The sequence below is a fragment of the Vanessa tameamea genome, chromosome 3 (assembly GCF_037043105.1).
Source record: "Vanessa tameamea isolate UH-Manoa-2023 chromosome 3, ilVanTame1 primary haplotype, whole genome shotgun sequence".
Taxonomy (NCBI): Eukaryota; Metazoa; Arthropoda; class Insecta; order Lepidoptera; family Nymphalidae; genus Vanessa; species Vanessa tameamea.
In genome coordinates this window covers 8,104,032-8,116,838 of record NC_087311.1, presented here as the reverse complement: position 1 = coordinate 8,116,838, position 12,807 = coordinate 8,104,032, and the positions used below count along the sequence as shown (strand labels likewise).

Below are 12,807 nucleotides of genomic sequence, written 5' to 3'. Positions count from 1 at the left end.
CATTCGTCCTATCATGACTTATGCGAGCCCTGTCTTTGCTCATATCAAAGCGTCACAAATCAAAAAATTACAGACCATTCTCAAAATCGATTTCTTCGTAACGCCACGGACTCGCCGTGGTACATTCGTAACGTCGACTTTCACAAAGACTTCGACATCGATTCGATCGCGAAACACCTCAAAATAATTTCCACTGCGTATTTTGAAAGAGCCAAGTAACATAGTAATCCGTTGATAGCACAAGCCTGTCAATACACCTCCCGCAGAGGTAATCTACCTAATAGACTCAGGCGACCTATGCACGTCCTGAACGACGAAGAAGATAGCTTCACTATCGCAAACGCGCCATTCGTAGGGAAAACCACCACACTACACAACTCACACTCACAGCGTCACGGAGGCGGCCGTGACGTCAGTAAATTCTATCAGTGCTTAAATTCACACCCCACCAACTACGTTCTGAGCCGAGGTGCGACCTCATAGGAGACACCCTCAGAACGAACGTCAACCTCGAGTTCAGCGCTTAACTTTAGGGCTGAGTCTAGCACTCGCCCGAACGCCCGGTGACGCTGTAATGGCCAGTAGGGCCAACAGCACTACTTCAAACAAGATACAAAAAAAAAAGCCGGTATCGGGAGGCTTGTTCGAGCCGTCGGAGCGATCGAACCTCCTCAGTCTGGAATAAATCAGAGAAGAATATTTCCTGAATTTAATTTCATACCTTCGAGGATGGATAGAAATCCAAACCATGACATTCGAATTCGAACAAATTTTTCAAAAACAAGCCGGGACAAGCCACTCCGTCCAATACAATCCACTTAAGTGTCAGTAAATTGTAATTGTTAGATCTCACCGGGTTGCTAATTGATCTAACCTACTCGATCTGCTAATTCTCCGATAGAAAATCTCGGCTTGCATATTAATGCATTGAACCAGAAATGGCTTGTAACAGAGACCAATTGTAACTAACCTACTCGTAATCTTGTCAACAGTTTTTAAGTCTTTGTCCCTATTGAGATCCATATTTTATTGATTTCCAATTATCGCACATCAGAATAATATATATAAAACATACATCTATGTTATCCTGAAATCATTAGGACTCTTCTATATAAACTAAACGGTCTTATAAATAATTCTGTATGATTTGTTTAAACCTTCTAAAAATTGATTTTATTTAACCTTATAATGTAAATTAGCCACTTTGAGACCCACATCCTACCTATGTAAAGATAAACAACGAATTCTTGTATGACAATCACGATCGTGGGCTCCTGCGTTCCACACCGTTACTTCTTTTAGATCCTACTGATAATTTTGGTTTTCTATTTGTCTCTACGCCACTCATCGTCGTTATAAAAATCTCCCTTTAGACATTAGTAAGACTGTCGCCATACCCAGCTTTATACATCGCGTGCGAGACGAATATTTGTCTTACTAAGAAAATTGAAGTATTTTTAAAATGCTTTTATTTTTTTCTTTATGAACCCTATTATTTTCAGATCTTTTCATACAAAACATTCATCCATTATACTTACTTATATTATTTTTCTGTGTGTAATTTATTTTTGTATTGTTTCTTTGCTATAGTGCTGTCTTAGTGGACGGAGTAGAAAATGCCTTCGGGCACTAAGTCCGCCTTTTGATCCAACCAAAACATTTTGTCGGTCACTCATGTTTTTTTAAAATAAACTAATACATAGATGCAATTTTCTTATAATTAATGTAAGTATTTGTTTTTAAATAATATATATTTTAGTAAAGTATTGTATCTTAATTAATAAATACTATTATTATAATTACATATTTGATTGTTAGTTATTGTTAAATGTCCCCGTTGATGTTGCCTAATCAACAGTATTTTAGCTGATGACTGCAATTAATTTACATTTATCAATGACAGTAACGAGAGGTTTTGTGGGATACTCGGTTGGAACGAAGTTGCTTTTGCTATAAAGTATACCTATATTAAATAATCGAAACAAAAAATAAATATACAAAATTTGAGAAAAATTAAACGACAATGACACAATTGTTGTTGATTGTTGTTTGTTATATAAACCGTATATATAAAGAGAGAATGAAAGAGAAAGAGAGGGAAAGGTTAGCATGGAGAGGAAACAGCGCTTTTTCCATACGTGATCATTCCTGCCAATGCTCTCTACTGTAAGCCGCGTAAACATACTTCGTTACAAAAATAAACGACCGATAGTCTTACTAAAGGCAGAAAGACATGACATGACATTTTAATTACTAGGTAATGATAGTTGGTGTATTGAAAATGCAAAGTATGATTAAAGTTTCATATAATGCCAATGTTTATGATGACTACTTACCACCAGGTAGCTCATTTGCCTAACTAACTTCCATAACTTCATTATATAATGTTTGTGAAGGACAAACTCCACTCACTCCACTAATATTATAAAGAAAAGATTTGTTGTTTTTGTAATAGAACTCAAAAACTATTCAACCGATTTTGATATTCTTTTTTCTATGATAAGGTACAATATTCCGGAGTAACAGTTGAAATCCCTTCATAGTTTGTCATGTACGTATTGTAGTGTACATAGATCTATAGTAACATATTCATTAGCATTAGATTTATATTTTATATAAATATATATTATCTGTGTATTTTATGCATCTGTCATCTCGAGTGACACACATCGCAAAAGCGCGGGAAAAGAGGATATATAAAAATGGCCGCGCGGTGAAGACGGTGTGTGTGCACAGCGAGCTGATATTTAAATATAATATTTATTTAATTTAATTGGTAGATCGACTTTACATGTGAACATTACAAGTGGCGACGAGGAAAATTGTGAGTTATTTTTTTTGTTTCAATTATAGGAAAGGAAAGACATATTCACTTTCCTAACATTTTTAATTATATCATAGTTATTTATTTAATTATACTGATGTTCAAAACATACTAAACAAAGAACTTTAATATAATTAATAAACTTAAATATAATTAATCACTTTGTAGTAAATGTATCAATACATTGACGCCTACTACAACAACTGTTGGAAAACTTTAATATTTCATTATCTTATTGAAATATTAAACATTGTGATATATAATAATCATAAAAAGGGACTCATTGTTATTGAATACAAAAATTAAGACGAATTCGATTCCAGATGAGGGTGGATGTAGTTCAAGCTAAGCATGATATGGTGGGCAATAATTAGAATCTTGTAGTAGATGTTCGATGTTTAATTTAAGATTTTATTTCCAAGGACTTAAGTCTATTACACTTACATAGGACGAAGTTAATAATAACGTTAATCTATCATTAGGAATAACACTGATCACTTAAATATAATTGGAGAAACATTTAAGTTTGTTTTAAAGTTAAATATATTGTACCAGTGAGTACAGGACGAGAGCAGCATATAAAAGGTCGGTTATGGTCTCATTTTGGAGGACTGCATTTATTAAGATTTCATCACTTATTAAAGCAAGACTCTGATGAGAAGTTTCAGAAGTTTCTAGTAAAGTTAAGACATCAAGCTTGTAAATATCAGTTCTTGATCAAGAGGACCACATTAACGTTCAAATAATAGAAAAGATAGATCAGACGATTTGAGAAAGACAATTTTAAAAGCAGGAGACAAGTAGACCTTAGATGAAATAGTAATAGGAGCTAATGTGTTAGAAACCATAAACAGACAGTTGGAAATTTTTGGACAAAAAGTGTGGAAGTACAAAGCTTTTGTCGTGTGTTAAAATTAGACCTGCGAGAGGGAAGGCCTATTTAAAATGTGGAATTATAGACCACTTTAGGGTAAAATGTTGAACTAGAGACCCTAAAAAGAGCAAGCTAGAAGAAGAAAGAACATTGTAAGTTCTTATAAGACCGAATCAACATATAATATAATATAATAAGTAATTAAAAAAAAATTGATAAATTTTTAAAGTGGAAAATGATTTAAAGATAAAATGTAGCATGGTGAAACAAGAGTGCCATGCTTATAGACTCTGGCTGTATGTAGCATAATTTAATCACATGACAGACCTAATAAATTATGAAACAAAATAAAGCTCAAGTAACAAATATGAACTGGAATTCTAACAAGACTTTTGTAGCTTATGGTAGTGCAGTACCGCTAGATCTATTGAGGTCATTTCAAATCAAATTTAAATTTAAAGAAGTTTCAGAGAATACGACAGTATAAGTGATAGGAAGTTGGTCCCGAAATTTGCTAGGGCGGCTTACCGCAACTTCTTTAGGAGTACTTTAATCCAAAATCCATACTTAATGAGTTGGTACAAAAATATATATTAGAAGAAGTAAATGGCTCATCTAGTAGGGTATCACCTATAGTTCCAGTTCTGAAAGAAAGTGGCGTAAGAAAATATTATAAATATAAAGCCGAGATGGCCCAGTGGTTAGAACGCGTGCATCTTAACCGAAGATTTCGGGTTCAAACCCAGGCAGGCACCACTGAATTTTCATGTGCTTAATTTGTGTTTATAATTCATCTCGTGCTCGGCGATGAAGGAAAACATCGTGATGAAACCTGCATGTGTCTAATTGCAACGAAATTCAGCCACATGTGTATTCCGCCAACCCGCATTGGAGCAGCGTGGTGGAATATGCTCCAAAACCTTCTCCTCAAAGGGAGAGGAGGCCTTTAGCCCAGCAGTGGGAAATTTACAGGCTGCTAATGCTAAAAAAAAAAAGAAAATATTATCGTAGATGTATAGATATTTATGAGCTTAGTAAATTTTGATAGATCGACTTTACATGTGAACATTACACGTATCAAAAATTAGCTTATAAATTATATTATTTTTATAAATTACTGTAGGACATGTTTGCAATACTCATAATTACCTACAATGAAGTCTGCGAGGCTGTATATCTAACTATTATAGTTGTGCAACAATAACCCCTTTTTTGTTCATGATGAAAGAGTTAGAATTTATATCATGATTATAAATCCTTATTCGGTTAAATATTTTTATTATTATAACAGATTATGTACCTGTAAATTTTCCTGTAAACTCCCGATATTTCGTTTAGATTTTACACGAGGTTATTAATGCTAAATGATATTACAAGGCAGTTAATATTTTTTATTTTTCATTTAATACATATGACGCTTAACTTTCACAGTGTCTTGCGGAACAACGTCTGAAAACCGCACAGGTACACACACGTGAACACGTACAACACAACCACTAAATATCTTGCTAAATACTTAATCATTCACTATTTTTACATTTTGAACCAACATATTAAGGTATAGCATCTTTCAAATAACTTCGTTTGCCACAAATTAATTAAGTAAGCTTTATTTGTGTTAAGGTACTGAAACGAAAGGCAATAACAACAACTATTTTGTACATATATTTTTATTATTAATATTTTATATTTTTACAACTCTGTTATCTTTTCCCGCTTTGTTGATATAGCGACCCCGTCTTTTCTTTTTGTCTGTTATATCGGTTGCCATGGGCGACATTCTCTTTTGCATAACTAATAAGTAACGTTCGGAAAATAATGGGTCGGCTATTCAATTCCGAAGCTTGGCTTGGCTTGGCTTGGCTCGGCTCGACTCGGCTTAGCTCGGCTCGGCTCGGCTTAGCATATAGCGTTACAGTACAAAACAGACAGTCATAGTTACATTCAAATTTTTAATCTGTATTTATATAGTATACCAAGTTGTAGTCGCCAAGAAATTTTAACCAATAATTATTTGTACTTTTTACATGCACGACCTTCCTACCTACGGCTTTTCATTAATACTGTTCCCAACGCCAAATTACCTACTAACAAGCTTTAATTAGTTTTTGTTTCTTGTTTGTCCCTAAAGTCGTGTCTCTAATGTTAATGGAGAAACCAAATCTTATTTTCAGTTACTGATTGAACAAACAAGCAAACAGTAACAGTGTCTTAATTACAGTGAATTTATTCATTTTTGAGAAACTTGAATCATGAAAATGTTTTCAGTAATATGAGGCAGTGCTACTGTACTGTGTGATAAACTAGAAATATTATAAATTTAGCATATCTGAATATTGTTTTTCATTTGAATATAAGTATTATATACATGTCGGAGGGACATCAGATCTATTGTCACTATTATTGTACATCGTGTTATTATGAAAATAAAACAAAGAACACATAGTCAATATTTAATTACACTTTATTACACTATATTTAATTACACGATTAGGTTCACACACAAAGTAATCAAAATAAGAATTATAACACTCAAAGCACTTCAGGAACGGTAGCACAGTTCCGTGACCTCGGCTAATGCGTTTGCAGTAAGTAAGTTCTGCCGAGCGATGCCTTCACGACTCTGTCGAAAGCGCGCTTAAGTTAGCATCGAAGTCAAGTTCGCCGTAGGCGCGCTTTTCGTTCCATTAAGTGTCTGTATCATTGACCGGATGCGATATACATGGTATTTCTAAATAAACGGACGAAAGAACGCATTCTTCTTCAGCTCTTAATTCGGCAAAGGTTATCAAGTTCGTTTTATATTTTTACTAGCGACCCGCCCCGGCTTCGCATGGGTGCAATGCTGATACTATATATATATACTACAGAATGTCTTACAACGTTTACAGTTATTCAGTCGTTAGACAATACAAACCGCTATGTCCCTGCGTTTTAAATCTGTAATATCTTCAAAAATATTCATTTCAAATTACGTACTGTAAACGGCTATATTGATCTATATTAAATGCACAATGTATTTAAGGTACTTAATTGGATAAAGACTGTATTGCTTAAAAATACTTCGAAAACAAGCCATTTTTTTTTCGTAAAAAGTAAAAGATAAAAAATAGTTGTCGTGGGCTATCCCTAAAAGATAGACATATACCATCGCGGACTTTTTTTGAAGATCTTTTAAGGTGTACATTATTTTGATCTATCTCGTAGGGTTCAGCCAGCGTTTGCAATGTAAGCTCAAAAAATGTGTTTATTTACGACATCACTTCAGAAACCTTTAAAATCAGTGTTTCTCTACTATATTGTATATGTATTACAAATTTAAACTCTTAAATTAATCTATCTATTTAAAAAAACCGCATCAAAATCCGTTGTGTAATTTTAAAGATCTAAGCATACATAGGCACAGACAGAGTTAAGCGACTTTGTTTTATATATATATACACTACGTAATGATTTAGTTATTTTTTTCTAAATTATACGTCAAAGATTTCTGTTATGGTTTCGTAAGATGTGACGTACACTTGCAGCCTACGTTGTAATGCGGTTATAACAAAGGAAAATGGACCACCATATATTTCACGATTTAAAAGTTTTTACCCTGCAAGACGGGCTTGCACAAAGCATTACCTAGTTAGCTAGTTAAAAAGTATATTATTATATGTACATATGTACCCAGTACATATAAAATATAAACAAAAATATTACATAAAATTAAAGCCATAATGCCACAGCTCATATTATAAGACCAAAGGGCGACTACCGGTGAGTTTTCATGACTTTTTTTGTGCTTATAATTTCTACTTGTGTTCGGCGGTCTAGGAAAACATTGTGAAATGGCGCTTCATTACACTGTACAAGATTATAAAATAATATAAATGATAGAAGAGTTATAAGTTCGTATTTTTTGTTATTACTACAGGATATATAAATATAATTATTATTCCATTAATATATATTTTTTTGATATTGACGAAAACAATTAGTGAGTTTCTTGCCAGTTCTTCTCGTAGAATTAATATTTCGAACCGGTGGTTGCTTTAAATTAAAATAAATCTTGTACTAGGACGATTCAAAAGTGCTTGTAAGAACCTACTTCAATGAAGTATGTTTGATTTTAATTTTGATTTTAGTGGATATATTCGAATTATTAGCATTGTAATATTATTTTCATTAAAATATTTATAATATGATTAAGAACAGCCATTATATAAATCCATATTTATTTAAGAAATAATGATTGCGTGAAATGGATTCAATAATTAATAAAGTATGTAAATATAATTCATTAATATTATTCATTATATTCAATTTAATTAAATATTTACTCCTAGAGTTTAGTATCTAAACTTAACGAATATCTTAATATTTCTATCGTCCAATTATTTATAAAAGAAAAACATATTGAGAGCGAGTAAATATAGTGAATAGAGTTAATTAGAAATCTGTTTTATATTATCACGCATATCTGAGAAACTTACTGAATTAATTTAATTGGATCAAACTGAATATGAATGGGCCTGTTCGACATTATCAGGGGTATACGTGACCTACAAAATATTAAGCGATGTTTTGTCGTTAATAATCAAACTAGAAACTTGAATGGACCCACTTTATTCTTGTAATATAAAGGAAACTTATATATACATAATGTGTTCCATTATAATGTAATTATCCGACTCGAGCGTAAATAGCGTTGGGTCAAGATTACCTCGTTACCCCAGGCGTGATGTAAATTGAGATCTGCCATCTGAAGTTAGCGGAGCGGCGTCCCACGTAGGTTTAAGATAACGCTACACATGTTATGAAGGTTAAGTCACGAATCCAAATGTTTATTTGTTGTGATATTGCGTGCAACGAAGAAGCGTAATTGTTGTTTCATTGTCTCGTTGCTGATTTTTAGTACATGGCAATGTCTTAACATAACCGACACTTTCAATGGGAATTTCGAACTCGAGCCACATAGATAGCTTTTTTTTTAAATGGTCTTCTTTTAAGGAATTTGATATATCGCTGCTTCAAATCAAAAGTACCACGAATAAAAAAAATGCAAAAATGTTTTTATTGCAGAAATACAATCGTAATCCTACATATTTTTATATTTAAAAAAGACACCCATTGATTTCTTAATTTTAAGTACAAAATAACGCAACCGTTACTTTTGAATTTTCGTTTTGAATGCGCGAAATATAATCTAAACTGCCATATTCTCAGTTGCGTGTCGACAAGCGAACTGAGAGCACGTTTCTTTTATGAAAAAGTGCCATATTTCGAAAATGAATCTTAGTTACTTGTTAATTAATACAGAAAACAACCATATTTCGGAATACTTCTGTTTTGAATAAAGGATTCACGTAAGTGTGACATTATTCATAAATCAAAACTACCATATTTCAAAAACTGGTTGTTTTGCACAGAAAATATATCTAAATGAACTTTATTTTTTTAATCAAAATAAACTTATTAGATATAAAGTTTTTTATTTGAACAGAATAATTTTAATACGTAGGTTAATCGATAAGGTCATGTTTTGAGATGCATTACTTTAGGATATTTTTTGCAAAGCATTGTAATAATTGTAATTTTAAAATTTTTAGAATTTGATATATTTATGTAATAGATTTAATTTATGTAGTATTATATGACGATTATTTCGTACGTATTAACGTTAAATACATGATTAATTCAAAGTGGTTCATTTTTATATTTTGTTTAATTATCTATTTACGCATTTTTATGATTTGTAGAATTTTTTTAAAACGCTCTCATTTTGAATCATTGGGACGGCATCGTTGTTTAAAAAGAGGCGGCGGCTTAGGAACCTGGGTGATCAGTTTTTACAAAATGATTAGTAGAGTACATAAAATATTCAACATCGTAAAATATAGTAATAGCAGAATAAGTAAACACACACATTTACAAACTGACTATCCAATATTGGAAAAAACAGATGTGCCTTTGAATGAATCTTTTGATAGTCATTCTATTCCTGATAGTCAGAACAGTCTTAGTTTGTCTACTTGATGATGAATGTTTAAGAAGAAAACCAAACGTAGTTGTTCAGGAAAGCGATTGTGACAGCGACACTTCCCCACCCACTCTAAGATTTCTCTTCGGACGATAGTGTTAATGATCCTGATTTTCAAATCAAGCATGATTTAGCTTTAACTTAAACCTCCTGTCGAAAACTACAAAAATTATCTACTGAACTTGGGCCCTCTAATTTACATAGAATAGCAAACATTTTTTGTGACGATGTCCCGATGAAACTGGAATCTGAAACTAGTGATCAACCAGGTGACTTACAATGGGACCACGACAACATGCAGGTTCCCAGCTTTGGTATATCAAGTGTTGAAACGATGTCTCCTTATGTTGAAAACGAGAAAAAATGTGTCGCAAACGGAAGGCCAACCCAAATTTATGGAAGAAAAATGAGTCGAAACTATTAAGAAACAGTGGAAAAGCATATACGTCGATGTCGAAATCGAAGAGAAATGTAGAAGAATGTTACCACATTCGTTTTACCAAAATGAAAATAAACGTTTGTCCAGCTGAATACACAATTAATGGAGAATCGGTTGAACAAGTTGATGACGTTCGTGATCTCGGGGTTATAATCGACAAAAAACTCACATTTATTCCTCATATTGAAACCATAGTCAAGAAGGCATCACAAATGATCGGTTTCATAAAGAGAAACACAAAAACTTTTAACAGTAACACCAAGATTACCCTATATAATGCTCTTGTACGAAGTCTTCTTGAATATGCGTCCCAAGTATGGAACCCCACGTATACAGTTCATTCACAGAGAATAGAAAACTTACAACGTGCATTTACCAGATCTCTTGCTTTTAATTGTAGTGGATCATCACATAGAACACCATATGACACGCGTTTAAATTTCTTTAAAATGGAAGCCTTGTCTAAACGTCGGCAAATGCATGACCTGATATTTTTATATAAAATTATTAACGGGGTAGTCAGAAGTGAGCACCTTCTGTCGTATATTAACATCTCAGTACCCGTTAGACCTCCTAGAAAGCCTATTTATAAAATATTTCATACAACCGTCTCTCGCACAAATGTCGGCAAACATTGTCCTATGAATAGACTTTGCTCTGAGTACAACCAACTATGTTCTAAGATCCCGCATCTTGACATATTTTCTGATGCCTTGCCTAGATTTAAGAATAAAATCTATCAATAAAAAATTCGTCTGTAGTCACATTTTATCAGTGTACTGTTACTAAGATATAATTGTTTTATTTTTCATTTGTGGATTTTTATTTATGGTTTTATATATTAGTTTTGTATATTAGGTCTTATGATTTCTCTTTAATATATATATATTTTTTTAATTATTACTTAAATTCAACAGGTAGACAATAAGTTTTATTTTTTTTTTCTTTGTGTGAATGTTGTGTACATCTGTAATTGTCACTCATATCAGGTCCTAATTTTTTCCTCTTGTTTTATCTGTTATTTATAAGTGCTGAATATGTGTGATGTTGATGTACCTTTTAAATAAATAAATAAATAGAAGAAAAGAAAATGAGGTCGGTTTGTTCTGATAAATGCAAGTTTCAGTGTTCTACAAAAATTACTGCTTAGGATAGACTAATTATTTTTAACGAATATTGGAATACTGGATCTGGAAGCTCAAAGACAATTTATTTATAATTACATGACTGAAATAGAACCAAAATATCGAAGAACATCTAAAAGAGAAAGATCTTGCAAGAGCCGAGAAAGAGAAGGATAAAGAAAATGTTAGCGAGAATCTGATAGTAGCTGTATAAGATTTACAGGCGGTAATGTTTTTCCACGGGGCGAAGTATTTAGTTTTTACTTTGTATCAAAAATAAATGTTCTAAATTTTACTATTATTGAACTGGGCTCTAAAAAGACTACTTGTTTTGTATGGCACGACGGGGAAGGGGCTCGAGGAGTAAACGAAATTGGATCATGTGTGCTTATGTAATTAGAACATTTGAAAAACATAGCTACTGAGGAATTTGATGTGATATTTTACAGCGATAATTGCTGCCGCCAGTAACTTAAAAATAGTTGATGATTAATTTGCAACAGTTTCGAAGATTTTTATTTGTTATTTGAAGGATAACTTTGATTTGTTTTAAGTTTTAAATAGAACTTTATTTTTTTATTAAAATGCATGGCATTTTTTTATTGTATATCTAAAAGTTTTATAGAGAAACATTTTTAATACAACGTTTTTTTTGACTTATGGTAGTTTTTTTCCACATTTAGTACATTTCAATAATATTTTTCATATTCAAAAGTAACTTATGTGCTTATATTTCCTCTAGCATACATTTTATTATAAAAAAATGCTTAAATAATATAATGCCGCTTAAAAATACGCTTCTAACGATGTATAATATGTATATGTTTGATATAAAATAAGAATGTAATATACAAAAAATAGTGCTTTTTTTTCGATTAGCTTTTCTGTAAAAATGTATAATTTTGATTTGTTGTATTTTTGAATTTAGGCAGCGATATATTGTGTTCTTATTATTTTGTGCTGATCAAATTATTTTTTTCTTTTAAGCCTACTAAGACAAGTGTAGGTATATGTTTTGTACGTTTTAGGAATAGACTTATTTTCTTTATTTTTTCTTTCGATGTTCAAGTAATATATATATATAAAGCGGTCTTATTTAAAAACATTATTATGGGTGTGATTAATTATAAGTACAATTCCACGTCTTCTTTTTTCGAATGTGAAATCAATAACGATAGAAATGGAGAATCAGTATTTAACGAAACAGTCTTTAAGAATGATATCTAAGAAGGGCTATAGATACCTAACGAAAATTGACAAGCTAAGTGACAAAAATATTTTATATTACAAATGTTCATTTTTGTCTTTTTCATAATATTTATAGACGTTATCGTGAATTTACATGTATCGATGGGTTGACAAGCGGTGATGTTATCAAATTCGACTCAATGGGTTTATATTGAAATATACATAGCTTATTCTACATGTAAAAATATTTACTTAAAATAACGTATTTGCAAACAGCGCGCCGGTTGGAGTAAATTATTCAGCCAGTTGTTGTAAAAGTAAACAATTATATAT

At 32.0% G+C, this 12,807-nt stretch overlaps 1 protein-coding gene across 6 annotated transcripts in view; it reads left to right on the top strand.

The window, feature by feature from the left end:
* Rdga (retinal degeneration A) overlaps positions 1–12,807 on the top strand; it is a 110,809-nt gene that overhangs the window by 71,360 nt on the left and 26,642 nt on the right. The gene's annotated exons all lie outside the window — the stretch shown is intronic.